The sequence below is a fragment of the Canis lupus genome, chromosome 2 (assembly GCF_011100685.1).
Source record: "Canis lupus familiaris isolate Mischka breed German Shepherd chromosome 2, alternate assembly UU_Cfam_GSD_1.0, whole genome shotgun sequence".
NCBI lineage: Eukaryota > Metazoa > Chordata > Mammalia > Carnivora > Canidae > Canis > Canis lupus.
Window position 1 is genome coordinate 22,196,193 of NC_049223.1, and position 17,500 is coordinate 22,213,692.

The following is a 17,500-nucleotide window of genomic DNA, read 5'->3' on the forward strand; positions in this document are numbered from 1 at the left end:
CCATTGAGTGGACATAAGTAATTAATTATTCTTCTATTTTTTGGTGACAGTAGTTAATGTTTTGGATTTAGACCTTTTCTAAATACATGTTGAGTTTAGGGGTTCCTGGCTTGCTCAGTCAGAAGAGCACATGACTCTTGATCTTGGGGTTATGAGTTCGAACTCCATATGGGATATGGATATAGGGATTACTTTTAAAAAAATGAACAAACTTAAAAGAAACCATTAGACATTAAATAAAAAGGTTCAGATATTTTCTTAGAGTAAATAAAAAATAGAAATGCCGGATGGAAGAGTAGTAGAAACATTTCTCAGGTTCTTGATACATAGTGTTGGGTTGTGATTTTTCAGTTGGACTTATTTGAAAGTTTTCTTTCCTTTAGGTATACTCAGGATAATGATGTCCTAAGCCTAGAGGTCAACTTGGTGCAGAGACACCATCTGCTCAATCTTTGTGGATCTTTCCACAGAACAGGCCAGGCAGGTGCCTAGAGCCTGCAGTAATGACATCATCTGCCAATTTCATTTCCTAGGGACCAGTTTGAAAGGATCTGCAGAGGGGAGGTGAAACCAAAACAAATGATAATAATGAGAGATGTGTCCATTGCAAAATCAGAATATATTCCAAGTGAAAGGATGATTTCAAAGATCCAAGGCTTCCAAGAAGACAAGGAACTCTTCAGATACTGCACTCTCCCTGAGGTTGGAGAACCTTCCTGTGTTTTCTTTGTTTTTAGGTTAACAGCCCACCGACATGCCTGCCCCAGGAATTGCTGCTTTTCCTTTATCTGAGCCCCTCTCTGGTGGCTGTAGAGCAGTGGTTCTCAGTTGGAAGAGCACATCTGGTGGTGCCTGGAGCCCTGTCAGGTTGCCACAAGGTTTGGTCTGTAGAGCCTGGGCATGCCGCTAATGGAGCCCAGGGAGCCTATAATGCACAGAACAGCCCCTCCCCCCAATTAATGAATTATCCGGCCCCAAATGTCAATACTGGCCAGGTGGAGATACCCTGCTCTGGCGCTTGGTAATTAACCTGGTGGAGAAGGGCGGGAATTCTGCAGTGGAGAGGGGGAGCCTCTCTCACACTGAATATGGGCATATCAACAGGAGTCACATTGCAGATCCCACTCACTATACATCCATTTATTGTTGCTTTTGTTTCTGTGAATCTGGTAGTAGAGGTTTAAGTAGGTCTTTAGAGTTAAACTTGTCTAAAAAATTATCATTCTTTAAGCATAAATCATGTTTATAAAGTTATCCACATAATATAGAACATGTAAAGTGAAGTCTCCCAACGTTCAGCCCCACTCACTGCCAAGCTTTTAGGTGTATTCAACTAGAATTCTTTCATGGCCATGAAAATGCATACGTAACCCCCCACGTTTTGTGTATCACGGGAACAAACTGGTTGTCACCGAGTCTTGTCCACTTATAATAGATCTCAGACATCTTTCCATATCACTTACATATTATCACTTATGTATCTATATCATACTTGCAAATTTCTGCATAAATATATGACAGTTTATGGATAATTTATTTAGAATGGTTTTAGATTGTTTATTGTTTTTTAAAGATTTTATTTTTTCATGAGACACAGAGACAGGCAGAGACATAGGCAGATTGAGAATAAGCTACCTGTGGGAAGCCCGATGTAAGACTTGATTCCAGGACCCCAGGACCATGACCTGAGTCAAAGACAGACACTCAACACTGAGCCACTCATGTGTCCCTTGACACATGGCACACTTTTTTTTAAGGGGCACTTTGCATATAGAACATTTTGGAAATTATAACCCCAAGTGCTATTAGATAATTTGACTTAATGGGAACCTGGCTGCTTTAGTTGGTAGAGCATGGGGGATTTTTTAGTTTTTAAGAGGTATGCACTTTTTTCTTTTAAGATTTATGTATTTATTTTAGGCATGAGAAGGGGACGGGGCACAGGGAGAGGTAGAGGGAGAATCCTCAGGCAGACTCCCTGCTGAGTGCAGAGGACGACACAGTGCTGGATCCTTAGACCAAGATCATAACCTGAGCCCCAACCCAGAGGTGGACATTTAACCAAGTGAGATACTCAGGATATTCATGAGATATTCATAAGAGACGCAGAGAGAGAGGCAGAGACAGAGGCAGAGGCAGGCTCTTCACATGGAGCCTGCGCAGGACTTGATCTCTGGACTGGGATCATGCCCTGAGCCAAAGGCAGATGCTCAATCGCTGAGCCACCCCGGTGTCCCAGTTGCATGTGGAGATTATTTAAAATTTAGAAAAAAAAATACTTAAATAAATAATTAAAAAAAGGAAGAAAATTGTCCTCATGAGAAAAGACTGTACAGGCAGGCCACCTATCATGTCCAGCCCCTTGGGTTGGGGACAAAGGGGGACATGGCCCCTGAATCATCTATTCTTCCCAACCTCAAGTCTTGCAATAGAAATGGAACTTGTGAGCATCGATCAAGGAGGAAAAGCTTGAAGTTAGAGGTAACTTGTGTTAGATGAATCACGATGAGGCCTCCAGGGTTCCCACCTTTTGTGTAACACGGGAACAAACTGGTTGTCACTGTGTTTTGTCCACTTATAATAGACCTCAGACATCTTCCCATATGACTTACATATTATCACGTGTATCTATATCTATATCATACTTGCAAACTTCTGCATAGCATCCCATTGTGTCAATGTACCACAGTTTATGAACCATTTATTTCAAATGCTTTTAGTTTTATTTTTATTATTTTTTAAAGATTTTATTTATTTATTCATGAGAGACACAGAGAGAGAGGCAGAGACATAGGCAGAGGGAGAAGCAGACTCCTCACACAGAGCCCGATGCCGGACTTGTTACCTGGACTGTGATCACACCCTGAGCCAAAGGCAGAGGCTCAACCCTGAGCCACCCAAGAGTCCCGGTTGTGTGTGGATATTACTTAAAATTTAAAAAGATCTTTAAACAAATGTTAAAAAAAAAGAAAGAATATTTTCCTCATGAGAGAAGACTGTACAGGCAGGCCACCTATCATGTCCAGCCCCTTGGGTTGGGGACAAAGGGGGACAAGGTCCCTGAATCATCTATTCTTCCCAACCTCAAGTCTTGCAATGGAAATGGAACTTGTGAGCATCAATCAAGGAGGAAAAGCTTGAAGTTAGAGGCAACTTGTGTTGCCTGAGGCCCTGGGTACCCGGAGGCCTCCAGGGTTCCCACTGTTCTCAAGTGTGCACCATGCACCTACTGGTTCATGCAATGACTTTTAGGAGGTGGGTACGATATAGTAGTTGGGTATTTATTTCAATATGTATTGGAAAAAGTAGCTGGTGCATCAAACCTATGACTTCAGGAATATTATTAATCAGGATAAGACATGAGTTAATTTAGGAAAATTATTGACTAATATTGGACAGTTAGCAACATATGCTAGAAATGGTAAAATGTCTCTTGAGTCACTGAAGTTTAGAAAATACTGGTAGGAGATGCTGGGCAGGCATGGCCCGATGGAGCATGTGAGTCTTGATCTCAGAGTCGTGGGCTCAAGCGATAGAGATTACTTAAAACCAGGAAACAGGAAAGGAAAGTATATGAAGAAATATATTTGAGGAATATATTCTTCAAAGAAAATATCACAAGAAAATATAAAAGATGACACCCTTTATAAAAAAAAAAAACAAATATGAGCCCCGACTCCTAGGATTTGGGACCATTTCGAGTGTTTCATGCTCAAATTGCCAATATGGCTTATACGGGAGATCAAGTAGTGAGAAAGCAGTAGAAGAGGCTTCATTTTTTGAAGTCAGACAGAACTGGAGATGGAATACCGTCCTTTTCGTTGAAATTGCTCTGCCACCTTGGGCACTTTATTATCTGCAGGATAATGATCATTTAAAGGATCTTTAATTCCTGGGGGCATTACTTTTCAGGGATTGTTGTGAGACTTAAGTGGCTGACACATAAAGCGCCTGGCAGGTGGTAGGCATGCAAAGCTGAGTGCTTTCCTCCCTAGTGGGTTAGATGTAGGAGGGAGCACACCCGCTGCCAGACCTTTGGCCAAATTCAGCCTCCCCACCCCGCCTCTGCTTCCTCATACTCTGTAACTGCACCTTGCTGTCAAGCACCAGTGCCCATGTCATTATTTAACATCCTTCCAACAGAATATAGATGCCATGGGAGGAGGGACCTGTTCATCTCACTCCCTGCTGCGTGTCCTTTTCTATCACTGTCTGGTTTGTAGCCCTCAGTGAAGAGCTGTGGAAAGGGAGGTGGCCTGACTGTGAAGTGTCCCCCTGTTGCTGTTCTCTTGTCCCCTGGGCTCTGCATGGCAGCTGCACGTTATTGGGGCCTCTCATGGTCCTTTCATTTATTATTCTCTTTAATGATTCTACTTATTTGAGAGAGAAAGTGAGTGAGATCAAGAGAGATCATGAGTGGCAGGGAGGGGCAGAGGGAGAGGGAGAAGCTGACACCTCTCTGAGCAGGGAGCTGGACATGGGGATCATGACCTGAACTGAAGGCAGATGCTTAACTGACTGAGCTGCAATGGTGTCCCCCTACCACCTTTTTAAAAAGTGACTTCTACACTCTAGGAGTAGCTTGCAGTCACGACCCCGAGATCAACAGGTTCATGTTCTAGTGATTGAGCCAGCCAGGTGCCCCTCGTGGTCCCTTCTTATGAAGAGTCTCCGTGAGGGGAAGAGGAAGGTGCCTTCTCCCTGGGCATCTATGGACAGTGTCAGGTGAAAGGAGGGTATTCCTGCCCTTCCCAGTTGAAAGCTGAGAGAAACTCTTCGCATTCTCATAGAAAATGGGGTTTGGTTTCCAACTGGCTTTAAAAGCCTGTTTAAGGGCAGCCCCGGTGGCCCAGCAGTTTAGCGCTGCCTTTGGCCCAGGGTGTGATCCTGGAGACCTGGAATCGAGTCCCAAGTCGGGCTCTTGGCATGGAGCCTGCTTCTCCCTCTGCCTGTGTCTCTGCATCTCTCTCTTTCTCTGTATCTCTCATGAATAAATAAAATCTTAAAAAAAAAAAAACCACTTTTTAATTCAGAGTGTTACAGATTTCCAGTGCTGACTTTTTCATTCTTTGTTTGCAACGTTGGGAAATACCAACTTTTTTTTTTTCTTTAAATAATTGTTTGATAGAGAGGGAGAGGCAGAAGGAGAAAACCTGAAGTAGACCCATTACTGAGCTAGGACCCCAAGGCAGACCTGTATCCTATGACCCTGAGAACATGATCTGAGCTGAAATCAGGAGATGGATGCTTAAGCAACAGACTCACCCAGGCACTTCTACCAAGTGTTTTGTATAACTATGTGCATTTTGACTCTCGTACAAATAAGTGTACATTGTACTACGTGGTTGTTTATTTGATTTCTCATGCAACTCTTTACTCTTAGATTCTGAAATATGTGGTGTGCTTCACTGGACCCAATATTATGGCCATGCATGCAATGCTTATAAACCTCCAGATTCTGGTAAAGTGCTTTTATTTCTTAAAGTAGAAGCCAAAAACAAAAAACAAAAAACAAAAAAACACAAAAACCCAAAACAAAACTAAACAAAAAAACAGAAGGGAAAAGTAAGAAAAAGTTTCAAGGATTCAAACTATAGCTTTGTGCATAATTGCTGAACTTTGAAAAACAAATGTGGGGATGCCTGGGTGGCTCAGTGGTTGAGGGTCTGCCTTTGGCTCAGGTCGTGATCCTGGGGTCCTGGGATCGAGTTTTGCATCAGGCTCCTCACAGGGAGCCTGCTTCTCCCTCTGCCTGTGTCTGTGACTCTCATGAATAAGTAAGATCTTTAAAAACATAAAATAAGGGCAGCCCGGGTGACTCAGCGGTTTGGCTCCGCCTGCAGCCCAGGGTGTGATCCTGGAGACCCGAAATCAAGTCCCACATCAGGCTCCCTGCATGAAGCCTGCTTCTCCCTCTGCCTGTGTATCTGCCTCTCTCTCACTCTCTGTGTCTCTCATGAATAAATAAATAAAATCTTAAAAAAAAACCCAAATGTGTATAAAATGTGTATATACCTTTAAGTCTTAAAACAGTATGTATCATAAGAATTGTGAAGTAGAGTTTCATCGTGAAGAGGATTTCAGATGTCAACTCTATGGTTATTTTTTCTTATTTTTAAAGATTTTATTAATTTTTTTGAGAGGGAGAGACATCATAGAGGAAGGGAGAGAAGCAGATTCCCTGCTAAGCAGAACCCTATGCAGGGCTTGATCCGAGGGCCCTGAGATCCTGAGCTGAGAAGAAGGCAAATGCTTAACCCACTGAGCCACCCAGGAGCCCTTAGAGGCCTTTTATTAATTTAGTTAGCTGATATTTTTTGCATCAGCCACTTAGAAGGCTAACAGGGAACCTCAAATTTGGTTGCTCTCTTCAATTACTCAAACTTTTTTTTTCTTGAATACTAGATTCTATGCCCAAACCACAATTACAAAGGAATAAAATGCAATAGAGTTCATGACGTGTATGAATTGCTAGTGAATGTTGTGTGTCAGTAAGTCCTCGGCTCCCAGAAACCCAGAAAAAAAATAGAGGATCTGGAGTTGTCCTGTGGATTTGATATTCAAATTTGATGCTTATCTCTCTGGACTGATTCTCAATAATGTTGTTTCACTTCTTTGGGTTTTGTGGGAATAGTCATTGCTGTGGTTTTGCAGGCAAAAGAGATGAAATCTGAGATGCAAGTGTGTATTAACAGCAGGTTCTGTTTCAGGCAAGAAGACATCCCGCCATCCCTTGCACCAGGATCTGCACTACTTCCCCTTCAGGCCCAGCAATAAAATTGTCTGTGCTTGGACAGCCATGGAGCACATCGACAGGAACAATGGCTGTCTGTGTGTGTTCCCAGGCACACACAAAGGCTATCTGAAGCCACACAATTATCCCCAACGGGAGGTATGTCTGCGTAGAGGAGGCATCATTTTTTTGTTGTTGTTTTTTGTTTTTTGTTTTTTTTTAGGTTAGCTTTTTTTTGTATTTTTTTATAGGGTTCGATTTTTCAACCTATAGTATAATACCCAGTGCTCATCCTGTCAAGTGCCCCCCTCGATGCCTGTCACCCAGTCACCCCATCGCCCTGCCTGCCTCCCCTTCCACTACCCATTGTTCCTTTCCCAGAGTTAGGGGTCTCATGTTCTAGCTCAGAGGAAGAATCTGTTTTTTGTTTGTTTTTGTCGTTGTTTTCTTTTAAGATTTTATTTATTTATTTGAGAGAGAGAGAAAGAGCACAAGCAATGGGAGAGGAGGGGAGGAGAGAGACAAAGGGGAAGGGAGAGGGACAAGCAGACTCTGCTGAGCACGAGTCAGATATGTGGCTTGAACTTCGCACCCTGAGATCATGACCTGGGTTGGCATCAAGACTTGGACGCCCAACTGACTGAGCCACCCAGGCACCCCTAGAGGAGAAATCTTAACCAGAATATTGTTTGTTTTGATTTCACATCACTCTCCCTAAAGAGCTTTAACAATCAGATGGCATTTCCTTCCTTACAAAACATCATTATAGGATTTACAATTAGGGTCAGGGAAGATTCAAGGATGTCAGGTAAAATAACCATTTTTCCATCAAGAAGTGTTGGAAAGCTGACCAGTGTGGGGCACTTTGGTAGGTACTATATAGGATATGAAATTATCAAGCCCAATTGCACAGGTAAGATGTCAACACTTGCAACACCACATGCATGTGTAAAGTGCCAACTACTTCTTACCCACTGATTGATGGCTCTTGGCATAAAGAAGAGAGAGGAATCATCTCTTTACTGCTAGAGAGACCAATGAAGACTCTGGGGAAGCATGAGTAGTATTCCATTGCATGACTGTTACATGGTGTATGGAATTGAGCTAGTTGAGGATGGAAGAGTATAGAAGGCTTTTGAGCCCATGAATGGTGAGATCAAATTGATCCTTCAATAATGATAATCTAGAGGCTTAGAGCAGGATATACTGGAGGTAGGGCTCCAGAGGCAGAGAAACCAGAGAGGAGATGATAAGTGTTTTAGGTATCAGACAACATGGTCTTGAAATCCCATAATGATGGTCAGAAAGAGAAGAGCACGGGTTGTTAACGCAGGAAGAATGAATGTGGTCTGTAGGAAGTAAAGAATATGGCTTTCAGGACTTCTGTCTCAATTAGATTCTTGCACTGAGCATTAGTGCCAAGGAAAATACTGGGGTCTGGATTCTGATATAACTGAAACTGTGAGATTCACAAATTCAGTTGAGTTTTGGGGAAAGTTTGGTGCAGGCAACAGAAGTGGGCTGTGGCTGACTTAAGCCAAACGAAGTGTTTTGGAGGGTGGCAGGCACCTGCTGAGTCCATGGAAAGGCTGGCTAGCTCTGATGAGCAGGAGAGTGGGGGTTATGTTCAGTGGGAACACTCGGGGTGGGGCACCTGGTGGGGTCAACTGAACTGTGATCATGACCAGTGCCTTCCATCTTCTGCTCAGATTCAAAGTGACCACAGTGGGCGGTTAGATTGACTTAGCTTAGGTCACGTATCAACCCTGGCCAGGAGAGAAGTGCACTGGATGAAAACCACAACTGAGTCCAGCAGGAAAGCAGTCCTTTCCCCAGAAGAATGTGGCACAGTCTCAGGAAGGGAAATGTGATGCCGTCCTTCCACCATAACTATTACTTAATGAAATAACTGACTTGGGAAATAGTTATAAAAAACAGAATGTTTTAATTTACTGTTTTTCTTTCCTTACTCTGCATGTGACATCAGTGCTTTCTGAGCTGAGAAAAATTGAGATTTTCTCTCTGCTGGTTTGGGAGAACAATTAGCTTCTTAGAGGTACTCCTGAGTTATAGAAGAATGGTTCAGGCAAAGTTCTAGGTGAGGAGAATATCATCCTGGGAAAGAATGATTATACATTCAGGCTTGAAAGGTGATCTCCCATGTTAACTGCAACATGCAACGTTGATCTAGATCCTCAATATAATACAGTTATGAAGGGTGAGAAGAAATTTCAGCATCTTCCTTTGCCTCCCTAAATCCATGATTTTAATATCACAATGTGACTTTCACAGCCACACATCTGAGAAGCTTTTGTATATTTGCAGTACCTGTTAAGAATCTATTTATCTTTCTCTTGGAAGAACTTAGGAAATCTACTTTTTAGTCATTGGGTTCCTCAAATACAGAGTTGGGTTCTCTTATGTGTTCTAGGGGGGCGTGAACTTAATGTTCTATGGGATCCAGGACTATGATGAAAACAGCCCCCGCGTGCACCTCGTGATGGAGAAAGGAGACACCGTTTTCTTTCATCCTTTGCTCATCCACGGATCTGGCTGGAACAGAACTCAAGGATACCGCAAGGTATGCATTACATCACCGTGCTTTCCAAAGACGAATAGGTTAGAAGCAAAAATGTCAAGATATGTGAAACTTTATGAGATTTGTGATGTTTAACTAAACTGCTCTTGCTCTGGTTTATTTACCAGGAAATATATTTGATACCACATTCTTTTTTGCTAAGTTATCAGTAGGAGGCCATGTGACCTCCGGTTCCCAATCCTACTGATCGTGAATTAGGAACATTCATAGAGTTGCTTGGTAGCCCACAGCCTGTGCTTTTGGAGACAGAAAGAATGGATGATGTACTAAAATCTTAAAATGGGAAATGGATATAGGAACCGTTTATGACGGCAGTTTATAATAGCTTTGTTATTGAATTGGCTGCCCAGAAATAAGATTTAGCAGCGAGCCATGGTTTTTGCCCCTTAGCTATGAATATATTAAAAACCTATTGATTTCATTGCTTGCATTAAAATTTGACAAAATTTCCCATATTCCCAGATTTCTCTCTTCTCAAAAATTCAGCAGCTCTGACAGTACTGTGGACTGACATTATTCCACATTACATGGCTCTTATTACGATATATAGGGGGTTTTTGGGGTTGAGTGAAGCGTGCCAGTTTGTCACACCAACACCCATTGTCTCCCTAGGTGCAGGGTTAGCTACCATGTTTCATCTTCCATTCATTCATATTTCCACCAGGTCAACAGGGCCAGGATGAGGGTGAGGCAAGAAAGCCCTCTCCTCCAGGGAAAATTTAGCAGGGGTCGGGGGATGGTGCCAAACACCTCAACAATCAAGTTAAATGATAGTTTAAGGCAGTATTTAGAAAATCAAAATCAATGCAAAAAATACCTTGATGAACACAATGCCAAAATTTTAAATAAAGACTAGATCAGACTCCCCACCAACATGATCCTCAGAACTGTACAAGCAGGGGTACAGCCACAATGACATAAATAATATGAATGTTCATGAAATTCATGAATTTGGCCATTTATCATGTGTCCTTGGTGTCAAAATTCAACTTGATATAAAAAATGGAATTTTATGTATATGCATCTGTATCAAAACAGCAAGCTAAGACAAATAGTCTTAAAGTCTGTATGAGTTAGAGAATTATATTACTTCCTATATGATCAGGGTTATAAACTGAGTAGGATAACAACATACTGAAAGATCTCATGTCAAAACCTGAAAATATAGTATAAAGTGATTACTGTATGAAACTAAAAGGTAAATGATAAGAAACCAAGTAATGTGATTGATAATATCCTAACTTTGTAATTTTTCAATAGTTTTTGAACTACTTTATTTGGGAAAAGATGAACCCCTACAAAAAGACTTAAAAATGCATATATGGTAATGTACTTATCCCCTTGGATGTCACTTTTTCTTGGTGTGGTTTGGGGGCTTCCATGGGAAATGGGGGTCCCTGTGTGGCTCAGCGGTTGAGCGTCTGCCTTGGCTCAGGGGGGTGATCCCAGTCCGGGGATCCAGTCCTACATCGCGCTGCTTGCATGGAGTCTGCTTCTCCATTGCCTGTGTCTCTGCTCCCCTCTGTGTCTCTCGTGAACAAATTTAAAATATATATATATATAATAAAAATTAAAAAAAAAAAGGAAATGGAATTTGTGACTCCACTGTCTACAAATCTCATGTTGTAAGCAAAGCAGACAGCCCTTCTGAGAGGTGAGGTCATCTCAAGAGAAGAGAACTAACATGCGACTAGGAAAGTGAGTTTTAAGTTTATCTGCTGATAACCTTTTCAAGAATGGGAACAACCGGGCAGCCCCGGTGGCCCAGCGGTTTAGCGTGGCGAGCAGCCTGGGGTGTGGTCCTGGAGACCCAGGATCGAGTCCCATATTGGGCTTCCTGCAGGGAGCCTGCTTCTCCCTCTGCCTGTGTCTCTGCCTCTCTCTTCGCTCTCTCTGGATGAATAAATAAGTAAATCTTAAAAAAAAAAAAAAAAAAAAAGAATGGGGAGAACCAAGTAACCTCCTTTCCCTTAAGAAGGAAACAAGATGTGTACCTTATGTGAATGATCTTGGACTTCAAATGTCCTTTTGATTTGAAAGGGGTGGGTGTGTATATTATTTTCCTTTGCAAGGTATTTTTAATGTTGATTTCCCTGATCTTTAGACATTAAAATAACAAAGCACCACAAACTCAGCTGAGTAACTAACTTCTGTGACTAAGAAGAGGATGAAGAACCCTGGAACCCATTCCTGTTTAGGACTGGAGGATATGCACTAGCTAGATAAATCACATGTTAAAAAGTTTAAAGTCCTCTTACTCTTGTCATTATGTTCTCAGCCCATTTTGAAAACAAGTATCCCAGGGAGCTTAAAACCTCTTGGAATTTCTCAGTCAGCCTTTAGCTGTACCTAGGGGGAGAAAAGACTCCAACCCCAAAGAGGCTAATCCAAGACACGATGGAACATTCTAGAAATCAAATGCTAGTGAAATAGCTGATGTTCTAAAAGAAGTCTTTCTGTTTGGTTGTTGCTGTTAACAGATTTTTTTCTCCCCCAATATTAATCATTTCACCCTGCACAGGCAATTTCCTGCCATTTCGCCAGTGCTGACTGCCACTACATCGATGTGAAAGGCACCAGTCAAGAAATCGTTGAGAGGGAAGTTATGGAGTTAGTACACAGATTATACGGAATTCCGAAAGATACCAGCTTGCAGGTACGTTTGTATGAGATGAAAGATTTATAAGACTATTTTCTTCAATGCATGACAATACTCATATCTATTTTTTTAAAGATATTCTTTATTTATTTGAGAAAGAAAGAGAGAGGGAGAGAGAGCATGAGCAGTGGGGAGAGAAAGAGGGAGAGGAAGAAGTAGACTTCCTGCTGAGCAGGGAGCCTGATGTTGGGATCAATCCAGGATCCTGAGATCATGAACTAAGTGGAACATAGAGGCTTAACCAAATGGGCCACCAGGCAACTCTGTTATCCCTGATTTAATTTGGAAGCATAATGTGCATTGTTTAGAGCACCGTGCAGAAGCCTTGCTGAGATCCACTGAGAATTTCAGCTAATACTTGCTTCCCCCACGTGGGGCACCTGAGCATCCCAGACTTCTTTATGTCTTTTGGCCGCCCTGTGCTGTGTAGGCTATCCTGTTCCAGGACCGGCAGGTAGGAAAGGAAACAGCAGATCTGGAGGAGAGCAAGTGAGCAACAAAAGCCACCTTCTGAATGCACATAAGGAAAGTTAAAGGTTTGGGGTGTTACCCATAGGTCTCCCTTAATTTCTCTACAACAGAGTATTTACATATATGCAGATCCAATAACTGTCCCAGAAGCAATTCTCAAGCAGGTTTCTGTGTGGGTCAGTTAGCATCTGGGGTTCCACGGAGCTGATGGCAGAAACCACTGATGCTTATCAAGAGGGGACATGAGACATTATTTCATATGCTTTGCTACTTAATACACAACACTTGTAAAGTAGTTGCGTGTAGCTAGTGGGCATTCAGTGCTGCCGATGATCCCCAGACAAATTACAGTCAAGCCAAAGAAATAAACATATTTGCCTGGTAGACAAAGACATTTTAGCCTCTGAACCAAGAGGCTGATCCTATGTTTCAATTTGCAGGAATCACCAATATATGTTTTCCTAGGGGGTGACAGGACCTCCACGTAGACTGAATGTAATGATAACTCGGCCCCTCTAGTACTGTGAAGAGTACCGCACACCAGCACTACGCTACTGGGCCACTGGGAATCACCTTCTGAAAGTCAATCCTAGCTGAAGAATCTTACTTCCCCCTTGGCCCCTTCTCCCTTTAGAACCTATGAATCTACCCCATATCAGAAAAGACTCTCATTTCTCATTTGCCGATGGTGGGAAGTCTTGTCCTTCTCTCTTTGCCCAGTTTTTAAAACGCTTTTATGAAGGCATCCTATTTTGTGAAGTGGGGCTTCCGGGCAACACACTGATTCTTGCAGCAGAAAACAAAAGCATATATTGTGTTGGCAGTTTGTCAAGGTTGTAAATGAATGAACTGCCGCCAGTATTTATTTCAATTATTTGAGAGAGAGAGAGAGAGAGAGAGAGAGGAGAGAGAGAGAGAACGTGAGCAGGAGGTGGGGGTATGGGCAGAAGGAGAGGGAGGGAATCTCCAGCAGATTCCCCACTGAGCCAGGACCCCAACACAGAGTCCATCCCAGAACCCTGAGATGAGTTGGACTCTGACTGAGCAACCCAGGTGCCCCAAGAAAGTTTGTTGACTCAAAAGTCTCAGTTGTTTGATGAAGAACAAAGCAATAATACCAAATCACCCCAATACCAAATCATGACCTGATTTTCACTGAGGAGCAGATCACTCTAGATGAGGCAGCGAGTGGCTAAAGGAAAGCCAGACAAGGAGTACAGGTCTTCTTGACCAAACAGCATGCTAAGCCTGTTGAGGACACCTGTAGTCAACAGGAGCACCAATTGGCACAGGCTGACTGGCCTGACTGGCGTCTGGCTCTCTCAGTTTGTTCAACACGATTTCAGATGTTGACAAGTAAATTATTGGGAGTCTTAAAAAATGGTTTATTTACTGATAGGACCACTGTGAGAGTTTTTCCACTTAACTATTCGTAGATGCTAGAAATCTACTTTTTTCTTATGCTGAACACATTCCCAGTGTTCCGTGGACTCCTTGTGGTTGGCTTTATTTCCAGGATGTCTTTAGACTGGGAGGACAGCTGGTGAAAGGAAGAAGGACCAACCTTTGAAGTGGCCGTCTGCTGGAGCTCTTTGAGAGGAAACCAAAAGGAATCAAGATGCCTATGGAACCTGTTTTATTAATGAGCTGTCCTAATCTTTCTTGTCACTTGTTATGAAGATCACAACGCACTTACAGGGAACTTTATGGGATCTGGTTAGCTCTGGGTGAGGGGCTGTTGTTTTAATGGATGAACAGGTGTAACAGTGGCATATTACTATTGTCAGGAATACTACTTTGCACCTAATAAAGGTCACTGATGTCTAATTTAAGTGTGTTCAGTTACTTTCATCCAGTTAGCTCTTTGCCCAAGCAAGAAGGAAAGCTTTGAAACTCAGGGTCTGCTGACTTTTTCGCATCCCTCTTCTGGAAATCCCACCACCCACTGATTTCATGGCATGAGAGACTTCTCAGATCTAGAACACTGTCCTCTACACACACGTTTAATGAAGGGCATTGTGGAGTGAGGACAAGGGTGGATGTTCATGCTCTGACACATGTCCTTGTGTCCTTGAGTCCTTGCATGACTCTTCCAACCCAGCCAGCTTGCTTAAAGAAAAGCCAGAATTTTTCCAAATCTTTCTCTGTTGCTGAAGAAGGAAGACAAAGGTGACTTCCTCTGCTAGTTAGGCAGCTGGAAACTCTCAGCATTTATGAATGAAACCTAAACTCTCTCAAGGTACAGGGAAATTGTTAGTTTCGATTTCTAATGGGCAGGAACTGGGGAAATTTGTTTTTTTTTTTTTTCATTTAAAGATTATTTATTTATGTTAGAGAGAGCACAAGGAGCAGCAGGTTGGAGGGGCAGAGGGAGTGGGAGAAGCAGACTGCCCGCTGGGCAGGGAACCCGATGGGGGCTCAACCCCAGGACCTGAGCCTAAGGCAGAGATGTTTAACCCACTGAGCCACCCAGGTGCCCCATGGGGACTTTCTTGTAATACAGAGCTGTGTTTCTACACCAGCTGAGGGTAGCAAAGACACATACTACTGATTATTAAGCATACCAGTTAGAATTTAGATCAGGAATAACAAGGAGTCCTTTTCTTTCAATCTGCTAAGCAGAAGTTGTTCTAAATGGACGTTCACCTTTTTTGTTGGTTTCTTTGAGGACGCTTTCTTTCCTTCTCTTTCTTTCCTTGTGAGAGAGCTCAGAGGGAGAGGGAGAAGCAGACTCTTTGCCTAATGAGGGCTCGATCCCCAGGAACCTAGATCATGAGATGAGCCAAAGGTAGATGCTTAACCTACTGAGCACCCAGGTGCAGGAGGACACACAGTTTAAGTTCACATCTGGCTGGAAACTGGAGAAGGTAAGACTATCCCTGACAGGGTTTAAGGAAATTGGATTATGGAAGAATTGTACATAAAATGTACATAAGGAATACGGTGTAATCAGCATGTATGGAGCACTGTTCTAGCAAAAACATTTTTTAACTCTTCAAATTTCAAATACATTTGAAAAAATAAACTTCAATAGGAAAGCAGACAGCACAGTTTATGTCCCTTAGGCATTTCTGGTTGCCAACTAGTCTCTCAGGAAACAATTCATTTCCCATTTGTTCTGTGTCCTTGGTGTCCATGAATTCATTTCCCAAACATCCAAGCATCCATTCCTATTCAGCGCAATAGGACTAGATGTCAAAGAAAGACAACAAGTGGAGGAGTTAGGACGGCTCCTTTTGTCTGTGTGGACCCACCTGGGAGAGGTGGGCAGGAGGATCAGCTGTAGAATGGAGAGCTGGGACGGGATTACCACCGGATCTTGGCAGAATGAGGAGCAGCCTGGTTTCCCAGTGGCTGTAAAGGGGAGGGATTTATCCTGGGCTAACCTTTTATTTCCCCAGAGACTCACTTCAAAGGGCTATAGGAGGTACTCCAAGTGCAGACCAAAACAAATAGAAAGGGTCCCTTTCGTTGATGATTGGCACTGACAGCCTCAGAAAAACAGACCTTGGCTCCTGGTATCTGCTTGGAGTTCCTCCTTTGTGAGCCACAGACTGAAGCAGTTTGAAAAGCTTCTGATTGAATCAACAAAGGGTGGTAACCTTTCCCAAAGCCAATCCTAGTAATATGGCTGCATGGTTCAAACCAAATCCACCTGTGCAAGACCTTTTCCTACTAACCCCGGGCAGGCCGGCAACTCAGCTCCCGTACCCATCCTGTATGTACAGCATAGCCCATCACTTGGCCCTTGACTTTTCCGGAAGGGATGATGTTCTTTTTTTTTCATGTTAAGACCCTGCCTTCCCAAATAGAGAGGGTAGGCTCTTTGACAGCCCTGTCTATTCCTTTGCCCCTCCTGTCCCCCGTGACCACTTCCAGCACACTCACACTCGAGGCACGTACTATTTATGGCTTGTTCAATGTGAACACCAAACTTCTCATTTTTGTAGCTGTCCCTCCTACATAAGAGAGTGTCTTCTTGGAAATGTAGACACTTTACCTGCACGGTACCCATTATGATTCCCAGACATGTTTTTTTCTGAATGTTTCAACCACTTCTCCTTTTTTTTGAAATATATTTTACTTATTTACTCATGAGACTTACACACACACACACAGAGGCAGAGACATAGATAGAGGGAGAAGCAGGCTCCCTCTGGGGAGCCTGTTGCAGGACCGAATCCCAGGACTCTGGGTGGGATCATGCCCTGAGCCCAAGGCATATGCTCAACCACTGAGCCACCCAGGTGTCCCAGTTCCAACCACTTCAAATTCCAGGGCTCTCTTCACCAAACCTCTCCCCTATAGGTGGTGGTATGGGGGGGCGGGGCACTGGAAAAGTGGTGACTGTGGCTGAGTTTTTGCTCACTCATCAGAACTCTAGAAAATGTTTCCGTTGAATTCAACATTTTGTAAGTTTTAGTTTTATATTCTTTATTTTTTAAGTTTTATTCATTTTTAAAAATGTAATCTCTATACCCAGTTTGGTCCTTGAACTCATGAATCTGCCATCAAGAATCAGATGCTCTACCAACTGAGCTTGCTAGGCACCCCCAGTTTTGTTTTTTGTTTGTTTGTTTTTGGCCATGGGTGGATCCTGCACAGGGAGGGGCAGAGGGTGATGGAGAAGCAGACACATCACAGGGTGGGGAACCTAGAGTACAGCTCAATCCCAGGACCCCGAGATCATGACCTGAGCAGAAGACAGAGGCTTAAGTAAATGAGCATGCCCCCAGGTGTCCCCAATAGCCCCTAGGTTCAGTATTCTTAAAGAATTTTTTAAATGGTAGCAAAATGCACATAACACAATTTACCATCATCATCATTTTTAGGCCTCTAATTCAGTGGCATTAAGTACAATCTAATCGTTGTGCAACCATCACCGTCATCCATCTCTAGGACTCTTTGGCTTGAAAAACTGAAACTCTGTCCTCATTAAACACTAACTCCCCATTCCCTCTCCCCCAGGTCCTGGCACCCACCATTCTACTTTCCATCCCTATGAATTTGACTACAATGATAACTCAGACAGGGGGTG

The 17,500-nt window shown here is 43.0% G+C and overlaps 1 pseudogene; it reads left to right on the forward strand.

Annotated features, from left to right (window-relative positions):
* The first annotated feature begins 536 nt into the window (after positions 1 to 536).
* LOC119876064 lies at positions 537 to 14,294 on the forward strand (annotated as a pseudogene).
* The last annotated feature ends 3,206 nt before the right edge of the window (positions 14,295 to 17,500 follow it).